Source organism: Rana temporaria, chromosome 8 (assembly GCF_905171775.1).
Source record: "Rana temporaria chromosome 8, aRanTem1.1, whole genome shotgun sequence".
Classification (NCBI taxonomy): Eukaryota; Metazoa; Chordata; class Amphibia; order Anura; family Ranidae; genus Rana; species Rana temporaria.
In genome coordinates, this window is record NC_053496.1 from 138537445 (window position 1) to 138560824 (window position 23380).

Sequence of the window (23380 nt, forward strand, 5' to 3'; positions counted from 1 at the left end):
TTTGCAAAGGTGTGTCCACGCATGCTGGTCGGACTGAGAAGACTACAAGGATCTATAATATCCAGCCTGTCTCTCAGCCGACAGTTGAAAGAAGATTCTTTAAGAAAAAATTAAAAGAAAAGAAAATAAAAGAAAATTTCTCCTCAAGGCGCTGGGCCCAAAGGGAGCCATACGTCCATCTCCTTTGCTAGGCAGAACGAAACTGAGGCTGCAAGCTGCAGTGAGGAGGGTTATGTCTGGAGGGACCGCCCCCTGGGCGGGGCTGTTCAACTCTGTTAATGTAACATGTATTTAACCATTTAACATGTTTCTGCCTAGTCCTCTCCTGTAAACAGGGAACATAACCCACTTGTCAAGACTTAAGGAGCTGTGTCCGTCCATGGACGATAAGAGAAATAACCTTTTTGGCAATCGATACATGAGACCAGGCCCGTCGCTACAGGACAGGCAAAGCAAACAATTGATTGGGGCCCCGAGCTGGCCTGGGGCCCCCAACTTCCCCTTTCCAGGCTGTAGCGTGGCTGAGCTCCTCTTCTTTCCTCCCGTCAGTCCAGCCGAGTACCCGCGGTACAGGAGATTCAGTGTCCTGTTCCCGGCCGGACTGACAGGAAGTGCACACTGAGAGTCTCCGAAAATACGGCAGGACACCTGACTGACAGGAGGAAGAGGAGCTTGGCCACGCTACAGGTAAGAAGGGGAGGTGAGAATAGAACAAAACATGGGGGGGGGGGAGTAAAAAGAATGTGAGAATGACCACGGTGATAATGGATCACCAACTCATAATAAATGAATGTTACAGATATATAAGCACAAGTGCATGATGACACAATCACAAGTTGTAACAAACGATGCTATATGGTGAGAGTCTCTCAGTGACTGTGAATAGAAAGAAGAGAGCTCACTGGCACACTGGCACAGCCAGGTGGATGACAAGTAATCACAAAATGGTAAAATATGAATAAAAGCAATGTGGGAAGCATAAAGATGCAGGCATCTTTATGCTTCCCACATTGCTTTTATTCATATTTTACCATTTTGTGATGACTTTTATTGGCTATATTTACACTGATTTGTAAGATATGTTTATAAATAAAATTCATTGGTTGATCTACACCATATGGAGCCCTCTTTTATATTTCATGCCATGCTGGGGCACTAGTGAGTCATCTTGCCCACCATCACCCCTTTCATCCATGCTCCCGGCTGTTGGTTTTTTGCTTGCTGTGGTTCTGCGCTGTGCGTGTGGTGGGGGGCCTCCATGTCCATTTTGCTTGGGGCCCCCTAATTCCTTCAAACGGTCCTGCATGAGACTATCCTAACAATCACTATAAATATTGATTTCTCACCTGCACAATATCTTCTCCACCACACTTCTATTCCTAAGAAGCACTACCTCAAATCCCTAACAACGTTCATGATTAATGCTGCTTGACACTGTATGCCCTGTAATTGGTGCTCGACTACTACTCCAACAAGAAAGGAATGGTTTCATAGAATCAATAATATAGAAAAAATAGAAAAACTAGTATTTGACAGGAAAAAATCTCTAAATTCACAGCAACATGATACGGATGGTCGCAACTCAAGTCTAGCACATCTTACATTTTTTACTCCAATGAGCTGTGGGCTCACAGAAGCTGCGGGAGAAGGATGACCTGGTACAATAAAGTGGGAGTTTAAAGTCTCTCTAAACTCCCTCAATGAGCTGCAGACCAGGGCTTCTGTGAGCTGTGGGCCGCAGAATGGCTTGGCCCACAGCTCATCCAGCTCAAGCAAGAGGTATGTGTTCAGAGGATGCCCAAGCTCATCTCTATTAATGATATGTTTGCCAAACCTGAAAGGGTGCAGTTCTACTTAGATATTAACTGCATGAAAGGTGATAGACTTCAAGCTGTTTAATCACTACAAATTTGCATTTTGTAAACATTAAACTACCAGTAACAAAAAATTATGCAAGTGATTCATGTAACACATATGTAATTACTAAAGCCAGCAATCACATTATTTTGCAACAATGAATCAAGTTAAATAAAAGTTGAAAAAAATAAACCACTGCATCAGCAGTTGTGGCTTATAGTCAGTATTGCTAAACGATCAAACATTTTTATCAGGGTATATCAATGGTCAAGCATTACATTTTATTTTCCTGGAAGAGAAGGAATACACAAATAGCAGACATGCACTGAAAAACGGGGGCTCACCTCTTTTAGCTGTAATGAATCACGATCTTCTACTTATGCAGTCTGGACAAGGCAGTATCTTCCTCAAACAATATCTGCAGATTTCTCCTATTCCAGCAGAAAATAGGAAGTTCTAGAAACAAGTGCAACACAAATTAACTCCTTGCACCCCAAACTGCGTTCACTTACAGGCTATATGCTACACTGCTGTTTATGGCTTATAGACACAAATAGCATAAATATTAAAGCACAATAGATCTTACAGATAATAGTGTTTGCGGGAACAAAACCGTTCAACACTTAAAAGAAAACATGCAACAAATCAAACGTCTCTCAATGAGCCTACCATGAGCCTCTGCAGCCAGACTAATGAACATAATAGACAATGGAATGACATGATCTTCAATTGTTAAGTAGCAGCATCACCAATACAACTATTCAGCTACAGCTAATGCTATTCAGTGACATCGTTTTTCAAATAACAACAGGCACAGTGTTAAATCAGGCAGAAGATTCTGAAATGATTTATATTATATTTTTTAAAGAGGCAGAACTGTTTTGCTTCCATGCTTTTAAAATGAAGATCTGTATACTATGGAGGAGGAAAGGGCATGCGTCATTACGCTAAATGATCAGTTGGGATTGGTCCTTAAAGCGGTAATAAACCCAAAACTAACAATGTAATATATTGCAGCTCAGTGGTGGCCGGTGGTAATTTGCTTTGGGGGAGGCAAACAGCATCGTAACCACCACCCTCCCAGTCGGTCAGTTGGTTGGCCGGTCGGCAGGTGTGTGGGTCTGCAGCACTTACCCCATCAGCGCTTCTTCCGGGCTCTCGACGGCGGCATGGCTCTCCCGTTCCCCTACTCTCCAGTCTCCAAACAACAGCTCTGGCTTCCATTTCCTCCTTCTCGATGGCCAATCCAGAGTCTTGTCTTTTCGGAAAATCAGAAAGGGGGTCTCAGACCTGCTTCTGATTGGCCGGATTGAGCATTATTGTTACAACAGCTTTTGTAACACCTGGGTGGGCTAGTAGTGCAATGCTCTGCGACACGATCCCACATATTTTGAAGCCTATTAGAGCCTATGGCTCTAATCAGGTGCTTCAAAAATACACCCTGCCTCTACAATTCAGGCGCCCGGCGTCCAGAAAGGTGTACGGATGCCAGAATAAGGGGTGGCCTGAGAGCATGGGGGGGAAAACTGAGAGCACTGGAGGGCTGTAGAGCACAGGGGGGGGGGCGCAAAAGCACATGGAGAGAGAGCACTGGGGGGATGGACGGCGCATGGGGGGTCAGAAAGCACTGGGAGGGTCAGAGAGCGCATGGGGTGTCAGAGAGTACTGGGGGGTGGTGGAGGGCGCGTGGGCGATCAGAGAGCACTGGGGGGGTGGTGGAGAGCTCATGTGGGGTCAGGGAGCACTGGGGGGTGGTGGAGAGTGCATGGGGGGTCAAAGAGCACTGGGGGAGGGGTCGGTGGAGAGCTCATTGGTGGTCAGAGAGAACTGGGAAGGGGGTGGTGGCAAACACATGGGGGCGCCTGAGAGCATGGGTGGTCAAAGAGCACCTTGGGGTGGTGAAGAGCGCATGGGGGGTCAGAGAGCACTGGTGGGAGAATGATGGATAGCACATGGGGGGATCAGAGAGCACTGGGGGAGGTGATGGAGAGCGCATGGGGGGGGTCAGAGAGCACAGAGGGGGTGGTGGAGAGCGCATGGGGGGCGCCTGAGAGTATGGGGGGTCAGAAGCACTGGGGGGTGGTGGTGAGCACATGGGACGCCTGAGAGCATGGGGGGTCAGAGCACTGGGGGGTGGAGAGCTCATGGGGGGTCAGAGAGCACTGGGGGGGTGGAGAACGCATGGGGGGGTCAGAGAGCACTGGGGGGGTGGTGGTGAGCACATGGGGGTGCCTGAGAGCATGAGTGGTTGGAGAGCACTGGGGGTGGTGGTGAGCACATGGGGACACCTGAGAGCATAGGGGTCAGAGAGCACTGGGGGTGGTGGTGAGCACATGGGGACATCTGAGAGCATGGGGGTCAGAGAGCACTGGGGGTGGTGGTGAATACATGGGGACACCTGAGAGCATGGGGGGTCAGAGAGCACTGGGGGGTGGTGGAGAGCTCATGGGGGGTCAGAGAGCACTGGGGGGAGGGTGGTGGTGAGAACATGGGGGCGCCTGAGAGCACAGATGGGGCAGCAGAAAGTAGCTGGAGGGGAGGATTTAGAAGAATCAATCTCTTTATTTTACTCCTGCAGCCTCTGAATGTGGGAGAGAGGAGGATAAGCTGGCTTTAAGAGACTGCAAGAGTAAAATAGAGAAATTGATTCTTCTATGCAGACGTCCCGCTGCTCCTCCTATCCAGGAACACAGGGAGCGTTACCTTTGTTCAGGTCCGGCGTATCCTCCAGATCCCCTCTCCCTCGTCATACTCACACAGATCACCTGACCTGTAGTTTACGCCCCCCCCCCCCCGCTCGACAGCGGAACTGAACTAGCCAGCGCGGAGAGGCCAGGTAAGCAGCACGGGCTCAAGGATCAGCCCAGCTGCTTTAGCCATACCAGGAGCAGCCCAGCTGCATTGGCCATACCAGGAGCAGCCCAGGTGCCGCGGCCTACCGGGCAGGTGCCTGTTATGCCCTATGGCCAGTCCGGGCCTCCCATGAATGATAACTGTCACAGTTGCCTCAAACAGAACTGTCAAGCCATCAAATGGTTGGTGTCATAACTGATCACATGTGCAGCACAATGGCAACTGCAGATCAAACAGAAGCTAAGATGGAAGCTTTCTTGGCTGTAGAGGATAGGAGGGTTTAGTTCCACTTTAACCACTTGCCGACAGCCGCACGCCTATTTACAGTGACAGAATGGCACGGGCAGGCAGATTGGCGTACAGGTACGTCCATTTGAATCTGCTGCCCAGCAAGCGTGCGCGCGCCTGCCGCGTGTCCTGGGAACTCCATGTTCCCAGGAGTCCCGCGATTGCGATCGGCAAGAGCAGAACAGGTCCGTGTTCATCCGATCCCCCCATAGGGGAGAGCGGAGAAAAGACAGGGCGGTCCCTGCACAGTGTGCGGGGACCGCCCTGTCATCCGCCGGCACAGCGGGGATCAATGGAGCGATCCCCGCTGAGCAAGCGGAGGTTCACGGGGCGGATCATTACTGATCCGCCCCGTGTGAAAGAGGCGGATCAACGTAATGTACAACGTAAATGTCACTTTCATCATCCAATGTTATGGAGCCGGGTGGGACCATCTTTCCCTCACTCGGCTCCATGCTACTGAGGGGATAGCATCAGATCCTCTCCTGCCTCCAATAAAAGTGATCTTGGGGCAAATCCGCTGCATAGACCACTTTTATCTGAAAGAGGACCGCCCGCCGTTGAAGAAAATACCGGGGTTATGGCAGCTATCTCCTCTACATCAAAATACTGACGTATAATGACAACGGCTGGTATGTAAGTAGTTAATATTTTTAAGGAGGTACTGAATAAACTTGTTAATTTTTAACAGGTTGTGCATTGTTGATATTTTGCACCTTAAAAATTCCAAGAACGTATTCCTTCCTCTTTATATATTACCAAGGGACGTGGTGCCTCTGGATCCCTCTCATGCCCATAACACGTTTTTTATAACATTTTTAAAGTTAAAATAGGTATTATTGACTTTCACTTCCCCTTACTGTACCCCTTTTCAGGCTAAGTGCTTTACTCTTTATAAAATCACAAATAGAGACTGACTTTGGTACATTCTTGTGTACTTATAAAATGACGTTAATGAGTTACAAGTTGCTGTTAAATTTATTATATTTACTCTATGCTTGTATAGTCCAGTCTGTGCCAACTACCTCTTTTCATTTGTCTCCTGGCTTAAAGTGGTATTAAACACAAAAACAAAAATGAATAAAATTGCAGCTTACCGGCTCTTAAGCCCTGTACACACGGCCAGGAATCCCGTCAGGAAAAAAAACTTCCGTTTTCCTGACGGAATTCCTGGCAAGCCTGCCTTGCAAAGCGGTGTATACAGACAGCCACTCAAAATAAGCGCCGTTCTTTTGAACGTCAAGAACGCGGTGACGTCATAAACAACGATGAACCATCATCTCGTCACATTAAATTCCGTCGCCGCCATCTTGCTACACCCCACACTAACTTTGTATGCTACCGCGCATGCGTTGAAGTGTTATCGAACATGCGCAGTTTTTCTACACTCAGGTAAGCATACAGACGACCAGTTTTCTCGGCAGGAAACACTCTGCCGGGAATCCTGCCTGGGGGAATAGAGAGCAGGGTTTAGATGTGGTGGCTGTATTTGTCCTCTTTTTTAGGCTTGTTTCCTTTATTTTCATCTGGTCATCCAGCCAGTAAGTTGTTTTTAAACAGACCAGGCTGGCCAGACAATGTAGTATTTAGAGGGTTGAGACAAATCATTTAAAGTGGTTCTAAAGGCATAAGGTTTTTACCGTAGTGCATTCTATGCATTAAGATAAAAAAAAAAAATCCACTATTTGTGCTTACCCCCAAACACTTACCTGACACCACTCTCGATCCAGCACTGCACCCACGGCACCAGCAGCCCTGCTCTGCTCTCTCTTCCTGCATTTGCAGGCTTGTCTAAAAGCAGTAGGAACCATTGGCTCCTGCTACTGTCAGTAAATTCCAGTGAGGGGGGGGACGGGGGGGTGAGGCTGAGCCACACTTTACTTGTCAATAGACACACACAGCCCTGCTCGGGAGCAAGCCTGCACCAGTGCCCCCCATAGGAAGTGGCTTGCTATGGGTGCCAGTGTTTCCAACCTACCAGATTGAAATTTACTGGCGCGATACCTGAAATTTACTGGCGCAGCCACGTTTTTTTTGGCATTTCACAAACGTTACTAAATTACATTTTTAGGTGCACATTTCAGTATGTAGGCTACAAACAAGTACGCTAGGCAAATAGCAATGTGATTTATGGTAGATATTCAGGTAAAAAAAACATATTTTTGTTATTTTCATAATAATAAGGCCAAATTATTTAGTCACATCACCCCCTGCCTCCACCCCCCTCTGCGGTGCCACCAACAACCCCTGTCTCCATCCCCCACCCTCTGCGATGCCACCATCCCCCTTTGCAGTGCCACCAACACCCCCTGCCTCCAATCACCCCCTGCCACAAATCTCCCCCAGGCCCCCTACCTCCATCCCCCTCTGCGATGCCACCAACAACCCCTGTCTCCATCCCCCACCTTCTGCGGTGCCACCAACACCCCCTGCCTCCAAATCTCCCCCTGCCTCCATTCCTCTCTGGGGTACCACTGCAGCCACCATCACCCCCTGCCTCCAATCACCCCCTGCCTCCAATCTCCCCCTGCCTCCATTAACCCCCTGCCTCTATCGTCCCCCTCTGCGGTTCCACCATCACCCCCTGCCTCCATCGGATCCCCCTCTGCCACCATCACCTGATGTCACTGTCGGCTGGGCTGTCTGCCACTCTGTCCGTCTCTGACTCCCCTGTGAACTTTGTATTGCCTGGATGCAGCAGGCTCCTCCATCCGCCACCGCTGCGTGCTGCTCAGCCTATGAGTCCTGACTCCTGCTCCAGTGCTGTGCTCCTCCGACCTCCTGGCTCCTGGTTAGTTACAGATTTAAAATTCTGACACGTGCACGCCTGGCGGGATGTCCTAATACATCACTCGCCGTCTTCGTGCGGCACAGCCTCTGTCAAATCCGCTGGCCGAATACAGCATATGTTCAGCTCGGCAAGCTCCAGAACTGCCCATGCGCAGTTCCAAGCCAAACCAATCTCAGCCATTTTTACTGGCACATTCCCGCAACTATGGACATTTACGGACGGGGGAAAAAGTGCCTGTTTTTACGGACTGTTGGCAACACTGATGGGTGCACTCAAAAAAGAGGAGGAGCCTATTTTAATTCAAAAGATAACTTGGCAATCACTTTAACACTGACATGGGTGCCTATAATGATCAGCCTTTATTTGTTTATATAAAACCTTTACCCCAAAAGGTAAAAAAACTGTTTTTATAATTGCTTATAAAATGTCAGCTGACGTTCAGCTTTAATTTGTTAGTCAAGTCCATCTGAGCCCTGGTTTACACCGATGCGATGAGGGAAATGCACAAGATTCGCTGCATTTCCCCACATCGCATCACAGTGCATAGCAATCGCACGGCATGTTAGATTAATGACACCTCAAAACAGATAGCAAAATGCAGTGCAATTGCCAGAATCGCATTGCATGGGTTTAAACACTGCAATGTATGGCTAAAATCACATTGCATAGACATTGCATATGATGTGCACAGGAATATGGTGCAATTCCTGTGCACATCACATGCAGTGTTCCGTGTGCACTAGTGTGAACCCAGACTAAATCTGTGAGTCTAACACTCCCCACCCCCCCGGGTGACAATGCTACTATCCAAAGGTGTCTGCTTTATTACACCATTCAGAATGCAGACACCCTAAAACAGGAGGTGTATTACTGGCTAGATTACCGGCTGAAATAAAGGGAAACAAGCCTAACAAAAAGAAAACAAACAATTGGTAAACTGCAGTAGATTACATTTTTGTTTTGGGGTTTAATACCACTTTAATTGTAGAATAGCCAAGCCAATGTGGTCAAAGGAAAAGAGCATAGAAAGGAAACCACTGAAGCCCCATACACACTATCAGTTTTCCTGCTGGTTTTCTCTTCAGGTTTACTAAAACCATGTAGTACAAGGACCTGCCTGATTGCATTCAAATTGAAACGCTTAAGGTTTGACCTCATATTAGATGGTTTTGGTAAACCTGAAGAGAAAACCATCAGGAAAACTGATAGGCCCCGTACACACGACAGAGAAACTCGACGTGCCAAGCACGTCGAGTTCCTCGTCGAGTTCTGGGATGAAGCCGCCGAGGAGCTCGGCGGGACGGCTTCTCCCATAGAACAACGAGAAAATAGAGAACATGTTCTCTATTTTCTCGTCGAGCTCCTCGGCGGCTCCACCGAGCCAAAACTGTACAGATGACAGAGTTTCTCGGCAGAATCCGGGTTTTGACCGAGTTTCTCGGTGAATTCTGCCGAGAAACTCTGTCGTGTGTACGGGGCCATAGTGTGTATGGGGCTTGAGAATGCTGCAAAGGTTTACAAACAGAATGTGAAGCATGGAATCTGGCTACTGTCAAATGTTTTTCTTGAACAAAAGTCGCCCTCTTGTGGTCAACACATCTATTACGCTCAATAGGTCAAATGTGTAGCTAAACCCAAGAACTAAAATCGAATACAGTATATTGCAGCTCACAATGAAGGCGTTTTTTCAGGCGCTTTAGCGCTAAAAGGAGCACCTAAAAGATGCCTCATCTGCAGTCCCAGTGTGAAAGCCAGAGTGCTTTCACACTGGGGCGCTGCGCTGGCTGGCAGGACGTCAAAAAAAGTCCTGCAAGCAGCTTCTTTCCCCACTGAATACACCACTTCTAAAGCACCCCTGCCCATTGAAATTATGTTTTGAATTGTGTACTGAACTAGCTGGGTGGACTGAACTAGCTCTGCGTTACTGCGCTTCTTGGATGTATTTGTGATCACATACCTTATCTCGCCTGTTTATATCATCATTGATGTGTTCTACCTTTTAAAATAAAACCCATAGTTAATGGTTTTACACTATGTGGCAGCCTTTTTCTTTTATGAATGGTGGAGTCCATGATTGGTTCTGGTGACAACGTTGAAAAGAAGCTGACCACACGTGTTGTTTCCTGAGAGTGACCACGTTCCCAGTTCCATGCCTGTTTGACTCTGTGCCGCTGGCATTGGGTCCACTAAGTCCAGTAAGAGTATGCAATTTTTTTCATCGGTGGTTATTCACAATCTATGGTGATTTCTTACTGGGTGGGTGGCCTACCCTTCAGAGGTCGCATATATCTTCAATTTCAACATTGATTTTTAACTAAACAATTGTGATTTCATTTCACCTGTTTGGGCAGTTGTTTTCCCTTATGGGTTATTTATTCACAATGCCATTTCACATATATGGACTTTTTTGTGATTTCAGTTTATATATTGTATTTATATTCATTAATTGCTGTTTGCACCTAGCACTTTATTTTATTTTACACAGTCAATGTGTTATACTTACTGTGTGCATACTTGCACAATTTTCTAATATTTACACATAATATAGATTAGCACTGAATTTAATATTGATTGATTGATTGATTGATTGATTGGGAGAGAAAAGATAAGAGAGGGCAGTGAAAGGAAAGGGTATCCAGCCCTTAGGGGAACAAGAGGAAAGAGCCGTGAAGTGTATGAGAGAAAAATAGAAAAGAAAAAAGGAACAGTGGGGATACTAGAGGAGGGGTAGAAGACATCATAGTTATTAGAGAGGCAAGTGGCCCCTTCAATGAGGGGACGGACTGTGAGAGGAAAGAGAAAAAAAAATGTATCCATAAGCCTGGACGAACAGCTCCGTCTTCAGTTTTTTTCTGAAGAGGAGCAGGTTAGGTGTCATCTTAAGTTCCAAAGAGAGGGCATTCTACAGTATGGCACCTCTACTCTGGAGTCGTTTGCCTCCCATGGAAGAAAGTTTAGATGGAATAACTGTGGCTAAATGTTGGGTCTTGGATCTTAATGGGCGCGAGGGTTCATAGTGCACCGCCAAGCTGTGTAAATACTTGAGACCCTGTCCCCAGTATGCACGAAAGAAGATACAGAGCGTTTTAAAGATCACTCTCTGCTCGATAGGGAGCCAATGAAGTGATCTCCTGGCCAGGCTAATATGGTCTTGTCTCGCTAGACCGAGTACAAAGCGAGCAGTGTGGTTCTGAACCACCTGGAGCTTATGGGCCCCTTTTTGCGGGGCACCCAATAGGAATACGTTTGCCCCGTCTAACCGGAAATGGATAAAAGCCTGGGCAAGTAGTGATCTGTTATTTTGCGTGAATAGATGTTTTACTTTTCTGAGGAGCCTTAGATGGTAATTGGCATTCCGCAGGATGTTTCTAAATTGGGGCACAAACGAGAGTTTGCTTGGCTGGAATGGGTGCGGGTCTGAAGGATGGAGGCCAAGCAGCCAGCAATAGGGGGCTAGTAGGACCAATTAATAGAACTTCAGTTTTGGCTGCGTTCAGTCCAAGCTTATTGCCAGCCATCCAGTCCTGTATTTCTACCAGGCATTTCGCCAGCTGAACTGGCTGCTGAGGTCCTCTTGCTGAATCAACCAGAATTTGTGTGTCATCGGCATAAAGCTGGCACTCCAAGTTATTGTTCTGGATGATGTCAGCAAGAGGACGAACATAGCAGTTAAAGAGGAGTGGCGATAGAGCACTCCCCTGTGGAACTCCGCATGTCAGAGTTATTGGGGTAGACCGGTGTGTTCCCATCTTGACATATTGTGTTCTCTCATGGAGAAACGAGCGTATCCAGCTCAGGACCACCCCGTTAAGACCAAAAAGATTTTTTAATCATTCCAATAGTATATCATAGTCGACAGTGTCGAATGCTGCGGAGAGGTCTAGCAGAATCAGGGCTGCCGACCCCCCTGCGTCACGGATTGTCAGTAATCTTTCTCGCATGGCCAGCACAGATATCTCGGTTCCTCTTCCCGGGCGAAACCCCGACTGGGTGTCATGGAAGAAGTTTCCCCCCTCAAAATAGTTTTGTAGCTGCCTGAAGACTACTTGCTCTAGGATTTTTGCCAGGAAGGGGATGGCGGAGATGGGCCTGAAATTGAGCGGGTCATTTATGTCTAGGCCCATATTTTTCAGAACGGGTGTTACTATGGCATGCTTCATTTTTCCTGGGACGATGCCTAGTTGCAGAGAAAGGTTAATAACTTTGCAGATGTCCGGGGCCAATGTTTTTGCATTGGTCTTCATGAGCCACCCGGGACAGATATCATCCGGATATGATGATGCTTTTAAGTCTCTCATAATTTTCAGTATCTCCCCAGGGGTTGTATCTGTAAATTGCATAAGACCTGAATGGAAGCCAGATGATATTGGTTGGTCTAAGGGTCACACAGCCTGGTTGGTAGATGTCCGGATTTTCTGTATTTTGGCTTCAAATGAAAGAAGAAGGCTGGAGCACATTTTATCTGAGGATGGTATGGAAGAAAAGTATTTTTTGTTGTTAAAGAGGCTGGATGTGATTTTGAATAATTCAGCCTCTTTATTAATTGCTTGGGCTATTTGGGCATTATAACAGCTTACCATTATCCACTTAATTTGTCTGATTGTAGTGTTTGCAGCTTTTCCTAATCTGTTGAGTAGTGCACATTTTTACATTTACTCATGTACTATACTTTATCCAAAAATGAGTAGCATTGTCGCCCTAGGTTGCACTTCTGAGTTTAGCCTCGTACAAATGGTCGGACATCAAACAAACTTTGCCTTGGATTTTTGACTGAAGGGAGTTGTCCGGTTACACCCATAGCATACACACGCTTGGACTTTTTCGGCAACAAACATGAACGTAGTGACGTTTCAACGTACTGACGAGAGTTTAAAAGAGGAAGTTCAATTCTCCGGCGTCACCCTTTGGGCTCCTTCTGCTAATCGAGAGTTTGTAGAGGTTTCATCTGTGTGCATTCGCGATTTTCATTTTCGTGCAATTTTGTTCGTTTCTGAACGTCCGTTCATCAAGCAGACATGTTGCGCAATGGGGTTGTGCTAACTTGACCCACAAAATAATATAGAAATATGTTTGATTCATATGATCAAAATACACTAATCCAAAGTAAAGACATTTGTTTTTACTCCGTCAGTATCACCAGCAAAGCAGCTTTTAGTATTATCACATTATAAAGAAGAGGAGAATGTGCGCTGCTTTTCTTGATTTCAGAACTTGCCACGTCATGAATGTGCTCTTTCAAATACGAACACTAGTTTTACTAGACAGAACGCTTCCGGCTGGTCTTTGCTTCTGAGTATGCGTGTTTGTACTTTGTCCAAAAGTCCGATTGCTTGTTGATGTAAAGTTTGACTTTGACACCAAGGACCTCGGCAACATAAATAATTACCTCGGCATCCAGATCGAGAGAGAGGAAGATGGCAGCTTTCTTCTGAATCAAAGACACAAAATACAAGAAATAATTGAAACTTTTGGAATGGAAGACGCCAAACCAGTGAAATCTCCCATGGAAACCAACTACCTAAAGGAGATGAAATGTCAAGATAACCCATTACCAACTAATACTCAATACAGGAAAGCAATAGGGAAATTGCTGTACCTTACCACAGCTACAAGGCCTGACATTGCAGCAACAGTTGGAATCCTATGCAGAAAGGTTTCAATACCAAATCAAAAGGACTGGAATGCTGTAAAGCGAATCATTCGCTATCTTAAAGGGACTTTGCACTACAAGCTCAAGTTACCAGCAAGCGATGAAAGCACCTTAACAGGATATGTGGATGCTGACTGGGCAGGAGACACCAATGACAGAAAATCTACCAGTGGTTACTTATTTTTCCTGTCAGGAGGCGCCATCAGTTGGACTAGTAAGAAGCAACTCACTGTTTCACTGTCATCTACTGAAGCAGAATACGTTGCTGCAGCGGAAGCAAGCAAAGAAGTTATATGGCTGAGACAGCTATTAACAGATTTAGGTCAACCACAGTTGGGACCAACAGAAATCTATGAGGACAATCAAGGATGCATTGGACTTGCACATACGGAAGGAGTTAATTCAAGAACCAAGCACATTGATGTGAAGTTTCACTTTCTTAGGGATCTTCAAGAGCAAGGTCTTCTTGAGTTACTTTATTGCCCAACAGAGGAAATGACAGCAGACATCCTTACAAAGCCTCTGACCGCTGAAAGACATTCAAAGCTTACGAAGAAGATAGGTTTAATGGACTAAGCCTCAGTTTGTTGAGAAGGAGTGTTGGATATATGCAACAAACTATAGCTTAGAACGCAGTTTAGATAAAGGACACAAGATGTCGCTAGTGATCATTGATATGCTAGACTGTGTTCTTTATGATATGTTGTGTTTTCTGTATCACAGTGATGTACTCGTTGGTTTTCTCTTCCTGCTTGTAATCTGTGTGTTCTTACCATGAGGCAGAGAGACATCTTTGTCTGCCTGATGATCCTACAATAAACAAGCCAGTTCCTGTTAATACAGAATATGTCTGATCTGAATTAGACTCTGCTGCACTTATCCATCATACTCTGCAACAACTTTGTCCGATGAAACCCGAAAAAGTTTTTCCGATGGAGCGTACACACAGTCGGACTATTTTGAAAACTTGCTCATTTTGAAGTTTGTTGGCAAAAAATCTGACCGTGTGTATGGGCCTTTAGACTACAAACATGGGTGGAGGGGTTTTATGGTTCAAAGACACAGGCAGGACTAATAATATTGCTTGAGATTACTGTTCAGAGCACAGAAAGTTACAAGGACCCATGATTTCTATCAGGATCAACAGGTATTTATCTGTACATGCAGAAATACTAATTATATTAGACTGACATCTAAGGGCTGCTGCCAAAAAGTATGTTTATTTTCTCTGTTTTAGATATAATTTAATGTTTAAAATATTCAACTTGGTTTTCTCTTAAAGATAGTAAGATGGGCCCGGATTCACAAAGCACTTGCGCCAACGTATCTCGAGATACGCCGCGTAAGTGCAAATATGCGCCGTCGTATCTATGCGCCGGACCCACATACTAAGATACGCCTAAAAACAGGCTTCATCCCACCGACGTAACTTGCCTACGCCGGCGTAGAGTGGGCGCATATTTACGCTGGACGCATGTGGCGCTCCAATTGATTTTCTATTCAAATATGCAAATGAGGAAGATACGCCGATTCACGATCGTACTTGCGCCCGACGCAGGCTACGACTGGTGTGCGTAAGTTGTACGTACGGCGTAAAGTTATGCCCCATAAAGGAGGTGTAACTCAGCAGCATCCATGCAAAGGGCTGCACCAGGAAACACAAGCTGGCGTATTTTACGTAGTTTACGTTGTACGTGAATATGGCTGGGTGTAGGTTAAGTATCTTAGGCAGTTGTTCCGACGTATTTGTGAGCATGCTCACTGGAATGCGTCCACGGGACGGCGCATGCGCAGTTGGCAATAAGTATCTGTCTGGCGCTCGGCCCATCATTTGCATGGGGTCACGCCTCATTTACATGGCTCACGCCCACTTCCACTTACGCCCACTTACGCCTTGGAAACCCAGCACAGTTTTGGGAGGAAGTGCTTTGTGAATTCCATGCTTGCCTCTCTGCGCTGCGTCGGTGTAGCGTAAAGGAGATACGCTACGGCAGCATAAATGTGCGCCAGTGTCTGTGAATCCGGGCCATGATGTTTATCTTCTCTTAAAACTATACAGGGGAATATTTATAATTTTTCAGATCTCACATTCACACTCGACCTAACATTCTTTAATTAATGAATACAGGCCTCTGCTTTTGGGAGTCATGCTTGTGACTGTCAGCCTTGAAATGCCTCAGGGAATTTGTTAGTTCTGCAACAGCTGGAGGGCCGCCAGTTTGAAACCCATGCTTTAACATAATAGTAAAAATTAGGCAAGGTAATAGATAAACAAATAAAGTATAAATCTCCATGTGATAATGTCTAAAAACGCAAGATCAGCTTATATACATAGCGGATCTTCACATCACCACATTATGTACTTTTATTGGTAAATACACCCACCAGGTTATATAAAGAGTGCACTTTATAGAAAGACAGTTGGGAAATGGCAGCATTTTTGCATCAACTGACAAATAGGCCAGAAAATCTTCAGGATGAATTTACTTTATAACTGTGGTAAAGTATTCACAGTTCCCAAAAGGCACATTCTCCCAAAGGACCACATTTGCACTACGATCAATTTAACCACTTGACCACTGGGCACTTAACCCCCCTTCCTAACCAGATACATTTTCAGCTTTCGGTGCTCTCACAATTTGAATGACAATTACTCAGTCATACAACATTGTACCTATATGAAATTTTTGTCCTTTTTTTCACACAAATAGAGCTTTCTTTTGGTGGTATTTGATCACCTCTGGGTCTTTTATTTTTTGTGCTATAAAAGAAAAAAGACTGAAAATTCTGTAAAAATAAATAAATTTTTCCCGTTTCTGTCATATTAGCAGGTTATTTCTCACACACAGTCAGGGCCGCTGATAGGGGGGGGCACCAGTCCTCCTGTAGGGGGCCCAGGCTCACAGGGGGGCCCAAACAGCAGAGGGAATCAGTGCGGTTGGATGGAGGGGCAATTACAGGATGCCCTATGTGACTCTCTGCAGCAGCTGAAAACCAGTTTCTCTCCCTCCCACCGACTTTCAGCTGCTGCAGGAAGAGACACAGACACAGCTGCCGGCTTCCCTGTCCCATTAAAAATATAACAAATTGTAACCCTGTATTGTTTTAATCCCTTGTAAAATTGAATACAATTCTTGAAAAAAAAAATGTAAAACATTTTTTTTTTACAAAATTGTAAAAAAAAAAATTCAAAACATTTAAATGTTTTTCAAAAATATATATAAAATGTTTTTGTTCAAAAATTTAAAAAACTATTTAAAAAAGGGCTAATTCACGCAGCTTCTCTGTTATCTTTTGTGTCCGCTAAGAATGATTTTAGTATATTTTAAGTGAAAATGGTGTTTTGATATAATTAAGGGGGGCCCTGCCAGGTAGGCTGTATGGGGCCCCGTAATTTCTAACAGCAGCCCTGCACACAGCATATGCAAACCACAAATTACACCCCAAAACACATTCTGCTATTTCTCCCGAGTATGGAGATACCACATGTGTGAGACTTTTACACAGCGTGGCGACATACAGAGGCCCAAAATGCAGGGAGCACCATCAGGCGTTCTGGAGCACCCAGGCCAATTCTGACATTTCTCTCCTACATGTAAAAATCATAATTTTTTTGCTAGAAAATTACATAAAACCCCCAAACATTATATATGTTTTTTTAGCAAAGACCCTAGAGAATACAATGGCGGCCATTACAACTTTTTATCTCGCACAGTATTTGCGCGGGTGTATTGTGGGGTATTGCAGAGTATTGCAGGGTATTGCGGAGTATTGCAGGGTATTTCAGAGTATTGCGGGGTATTGTGGAGTATTGCAGGGTATTGCAGGGTATTGCGGAGTATTGCGGAGTATTGCAGGGTATTGCAGAGTATTGCAGAGTATTGGCAGGGTATTGGCAGGGTATTGGCAGAGTATTGGCAGGGTATTGGCAGAGTATTGGCAGGGGGTATTGCAGAGTATTGTGTATTGCAGAGTATTGTGTATTGCAGAGTATTGCACACTGTATTGGAGTATTTCACAGGGATGGCTGATCATGGAGGGATGGATGGCTGGATCTGTGACTGCAATTGTCACAGATCCAGCCCACAGCACTGCTGCTGCCTCCGCTCTCTCCCCTCTCCTCTCACACTGTACCGATCGGTACAGAGAGGGGAGGGAGGAACCGGTGTCATCACATGACGTTGGTTTGTTTACAAGTGATCGCTCCGTCATTGGACGGAGCGATCACGTGGTAAACGGCCGCTATCAGCGGCCATTTACCGCGATCCGTGATGCACCGGGTCTTCTAGACCCGGCGTCACAGATGATTCCCCTGTGGGGGCGTGCGGGAGCAAGAATCTGAGAGGACGTCCATAGACGTCCACCCAGAATAACTCAACCGCGCTGTAGCCGTCTTTTGGCTATGGCGCGGTCGTCAAGAGGTTAAATAGCTGAGTTTTTTTACCTTGGCAAGATGCAGAAATAACAGTTTTGAATCTTGATGTTGACAAGCAGGAAATTTGGCCAATCAAATCCAGTTTTGTTTGACTTAGTAAATACGTTCATGAAGATGTCACATGCAAAAAAGGAACTTCAACTACAGTGGAACCTCGAATTGCGAGTAACGCGGTTAACGAGCGTTTCGGAATACAAACTTTTTTTTCTCAAAATCCTGACTCGGTTTGCGAGTGTTGTCTTCCAAAACGAGCAGGATTTAAGTCTTTGTGGGCTGCAGAGGTGCGGGGGCCACCGACACTCAGAGCCGTTCTGAGGCGTCCGGAAATACACGGAAATACTCCATTCCCAAGTGTTTGCGAGACTTTCCAAGGGTTTCTGACTGCATCCAAACGGTTTCCGAATATTTCCGAGTCTCTCCGCCCCCCCCCCCCACCTCTGGCCACATGCGGTATTGAATGTAATAGGAAGTGAATGCGGAACTAATTATTTTAATTTCCATTGACTTTTATGGGGAAACTCGCTTTGATATGTGAGTCCTTTGGATTACGAGCCAATCTTTCACTAAGCGCCGATGCCCAGCTCGAGTCACTGTCAGGGGCAGGCGAACCTTAGTAAAAGTTTATGTTACTGGCCGCTTCCTGTATATGGATTCATTATATCCACGGGTATTCCGTCACTTTCTCGATGCCGCAATGTCTCCTGGGAGCTTTTGTCATTGTTCCCAGGAGACATTGCGGAGGTTTGCCACGAGTTATCGCAGGATTTAGAAAGAACTTGCTACTTCTTCGAGGAAGTGACGGAATACCCGCACACTACTCGATGAGTCCATATACAGGAAGCGGCCAGTAACATAAAGGATTACTAAGGTACAGTGGATCGGAAAAAAAAAACATGCGGTTTAGTAATTATGCATATGAGCGTATCATTTTATTTTTTTTGGTGGGGGAGTGGATCTTGGGTGGGAGTTCCCACACTTTTTTCCCCAGGACCTGACCCCTGCAAGGTCCCACTGTAGTTTCATCTCTAAACAGTCGATACCCGGACGTACTAATTCCTCTTCTGAGGGAGGTGTTCGTGGATGCATTTGAGAAGGGTACCCTGCCTGGGTCCATGAATGAAGCCATAATAGTGCTGCTATTAAAGCCTGGTAAAGAGGCCCACTCCCCGGACTCTAACAGGCCCATTTCTTTATTGACAACTGACGCTAAGATACTAGCAAGGGTATTGGCCACTAGGCTAGCTAAGGTTATACATAAACTTGTTCACAGAGATAAGTCCGGGTTCATCCCCTCCCGGTCGACAGCCCTTAACATCAGACGCCTTTTTCTAAATCTTCAGATACCTGCGGATAATGAGGGCCAGAGGGCGATTCTTTCATTGGACGCTGCCAAAGCATTTGACAGTGTCGAATGGCCCTATTTATGGGAGGTCCTGGGTGGCTTTGGTCTGGGGGACACTTTTGTCAGGTGGGTGCGTTTATTGTATGCTGCCCCCACGGGTAGGCTCCATGTAAATGGGGATCTGACGGATCCTTTTTCTTTGTTTAGAGGCACAAGGCAGGGGTGTCCTTTATCACCCCTGCTGTTTTCCTTAGCCCTTGAACCATTGGCGGCAGCGATAAGATCGTCCCCCTTGGTCACTGGCTTTAATAGAGGTCTGTGTGAGGAAAAGATTTCCCTTTACGCGGATGATACATTGCTGTACTTGGGGGATGTGGACACGTCCCTTATGGCGGCTATGGACTTGATTAAACATTTTGGTTCGTTGTCAGGCTTTTCGATAAACTGGAGCAAATCTGTCCTTCTGCCTGTGGATGGCCCAATTGCTTCATTGCCGGATGCTGCTGGGTCTCTGAAAGTGGTCTCATCTTTTAAGTATTTGGGGGTTCAGGTATTGGCCAGTCCCCAGAAGTATTTAGAGGAAAATCTCCTACCCCTTTTCAAAAGATTGCAAACAACCTGTAACACTTGGTGTAAACTCCTGTTATCTGTTATAGGTAGGATAAATTTGATCAAGATGGTGTGGGGCCTGCATCCGACTTTCTACATTACAATATGGTAAGGATCAGGGAGGAGCGGCAGTTCCTAACCCCAAATTCTATTTCTTGGCCTCTCAATTACAGCATTTGTGTGGGATGGGGTGTATTGAGGAACGTGACTCCATTGATACTTTGTTACGCATGGGATCTCGGGATGCCTCGGTTTTGGCGTGTCTGGAGGCGGGGCTTCCGCACCTGCCACAGGCGGCGCCTACCGTGGTTCTCCTTAGGAAACTCTGGTCCTTGGTGTGGTCTAATTTGAGCATTGCAGGTTTTCTTGTAGATACTCCTCTGTGGGACAATCCCAATCTAGCGGAAGTCTATAAGTTGGACGGTTTCCTGCCCTGGAGACTGGCTGGTATTCACAATATAGCCCAGATTTATCACCAAAATGTACTTAAGTAATTTCAGAACTTACAAAATGAATTTGATCTCCCTAGGCATCAGTTTTACAGATACTTGCAGCTCCGGCATGCCTTACAGGCCCAGGGTAAAATTTCTGTTCTCCGTTTGTCTAGTCATCGCTTGATAAGAGATATATTTTTTGGCAATGACAAAAAAGGCCTAATTTCCCATGTATATTTCACCCTTTTATCGACTATACAAGACTCAGCGACTTTACCGTGTAGGAGAGGATGGACAGAGGACCTGGGTGATATTAACAGGGAAACATGGGACATGTGTTTACAGGCAGGACCTCTTACGTCAGTTTCGCAGTCTCACAGGCTGTCTCACTTGTTTCGGTTACATAGGGCATACCGCACACCTATTCAATTGTTCCGGTGGGGGAGGAGGGATTCTTCTCTGTGTCCCAAAAACTGCGGGGAGGAGGGTTCACTTATCCATCTGATGTGGTGCTGTCCCAAGCTGCACCGGTTCTGGGGTAATGTTACAGAGGTTATTTCCTCCACTTTTCAAATTAGGGTCCCTTTGGACCCCCTAATATGTATACTAGGTGCAGTAGATGAAGAGGTTTACCCTCATCCAGTTAATATTGCAGTGATCAGACTTCTGTACATAGCAAGAAAACTCATCGCTAGATTTTGGTTGTCCCTGCATGCTCCGACCAAGAAACAATGGATTGAACAAGTTAAATTTATCCTTATAAGAGAGCACTATACCTATCAGCATAGAAATGCTGCCCGGAAATGTAATTCCATTTGGCAGCCCTGGATGGAGACCCCGGGATTAGCACCTCTGAGACTAGTTATGTCTCGATTGTTGCAGGTTTGAGAAACGTCTCTAATCTAGAGGTAAATGTGGGCTCTGTTGGTTTTGTATATTACATAAGATCTATATTTTAGGCATCACACTTTGATTACTGGTGGGAATTGGTGTTGAATATGTGGGCAGACTGTAGGTTGAAAGGTTTCAGTTGTGGCCCGTTGGCCTCATGAGTGGTTGTGTTGGGGGGTGGGGCTGTTTCTGCCTGCCCAGCACGGTCTAATCTTTGTCAATGTCATTATGTGTCTTGTAAACAATTTTGGTGCCTCCAATGTATCGTATGGGATGTGTATGTGTAATCCTGTTATTTTTTTACCTTATTTTGTGGGTCTGTATGTTGTATCTTATTTTGTTGGCACAATAAACCATTTTTCTGATTTAAAAAAAAAAAGAGCTGCCGCCGCCGCGATCCCCCGGGAGCACGCGAGAGCGGTCGTTCGGGTGGCCATCATATGGCGTCCACCCAGAACGAGAACCGCACCGCCCAGCTGTCATTTGACGGTGGATAGGCTACAAGTGGTTCAACACTTAGCTGAGTCCATTCTTGATCCAGTGCTACATATGTCTGTCTGCTGCAGCTCTTCTATCCTTATCCTGAATTTACTGGAGGCTCGGACAGCAGGGGAAGCCACTGTCAGTCATATATATATATATGAGGATAGAGCCGGGTGGGGCCGGTGTGTCTATGGATGCACACAACCTGGCTCAGCGGCAAGCCCACTCATGTGCCCCCTGTAGTACACAGCTTACTATGGGGGCACACTCAGAAGAGAAAGAACAGAGAACGCTGGCAGGGGACCACATAAATGGAGGTAAGGGGTCGCTCTGTGAAATATCTTTACACATAGCAGGTAAGTATAAAAAAAATCATGAAAAAAAAAAAACTGCCTTTAGTATCACTTTAACTCAGGAAAGGACTTTCTATTGCTCTCAGCCTCCTTTGATTTCCTTCTTTTTTGTACATAGGTATGTAGCCTCCCTTTCTTGCTATCTATACTGAGATTGAATAGGGGCTAAAGGATGTACAGTATAGACTAGTGTGCATAGAGCAGTGCATATGACTCCAATGACTCCAACTAACCTGCACTACTCGATTCAAACAAACCAAAGTGAGTGGGAAAAGGAGAGGAGAAAAACACAGTAATGCGTACACACAGTTGGAATTTCCGACAGAAAAAGTCAGATGGGAGTTTTTTGTCAGGTATTCTGACCGTTTGTATGCTCCATCTGACTTTTTCTGTCGGAAATTCCGACGGACTTCGAAAAATTAATAGAACTTTTGTGTGACAGTGTGTATGCAAGCCAAGCTAGAGCGGAATTCCATTGGAAAAAACATCCAATTTTTTTCGGACTGCAAATTATTTACGTTACGCCGACATAAGTGCAAATGTGCGCCGTCGTATCTGTGCGCCAGACCAACAAACTAATATGCGCCTAAAAACAGGCTACACCCCGCCGACGTATCTTGCTTACGCTGGCGTAGAGTGGGCGCACATTTAGGCTGGGAGCATGGTGCCGCTCCCATTGATTAGGCATTCAAACATGCAAATGAGGGAAATACGGCGATTCACGAACGTGCGTGTGCCCGCCGCATGCTGCGCAAGATGCGCGTAAGTTGTACATCCGGCGTAAAGTTATTTCTCATAAAGGAGGTGCAACCCAGCAACAGACATGCTCAGGTCTGCACCAGTGAACACAAGCCGGCGTATTGTGCGTTGGACGTGTGTCTGGCTGGGCGTACGTTCACGGCGTACGCAGTGATCCGGCGTAGCTTAGGCAGTTTTCCCGGCGTGGTTGTGAACAGGCGCATAGGGGTGCGTCCACGTCACGGCGCATGCCCAGTTCGTAATACGTACCTGTCTGGCGCTCGGCCCATCATTTGCATGGGGTCACGCCTCATTTGCATGGGTTCACGCCCACTTCCACCTACGCCGACGTGCGCCTTCGAAACCCATGCCACGCTGGCGCAGCGTTGGGAGCACTGGCTTGCTGAATGCAATGCTTTCCTCTCTGCGCTGGCGTAGCGTACAGTGTGTGCTCTACGGCGGCGTAATGTGCGCCTTGCTCTCTGTGAATCTGGGCCCTTGTATTTTGGGTTTAGTCTGATAAGATGTGAAAAGAGATGACTATGACAAACAAAATAGGAAAGAGGGGCACCAAATTATTTTTTTTTTTTTAATTTCTATTATCATCTGGCTTTACTACTTATCATCTGGGGGCTTATTCCTCAAATATTGAATCC

The 23380-nt window shown here is 46.0% G+C and overlaps 1 protein-coding gene across 3 annotated transcripts in view; it reads right to left on the reverse strand.

Annotated features, from left to right (window-relative positions):
• Positions 1-23380, reverse strand: part of RASSF4 (Ras association domain family member 4) — a 283607-nt gene that overhangs the window by 221882 nt on the left and 38345 nt on the right. For all 3 annotated transcript variants that reach the window (XM_040320772.1, XM_040320771.1, XM_040320770.1), the window contains exon 2: positions 2202-2313. The gene's annotated coding sequence lies outside the window, so the exon portion shown is untranslated. The remainder of the gene's footprint in view (positions 1-2201; positions 2314-23380) is intronic.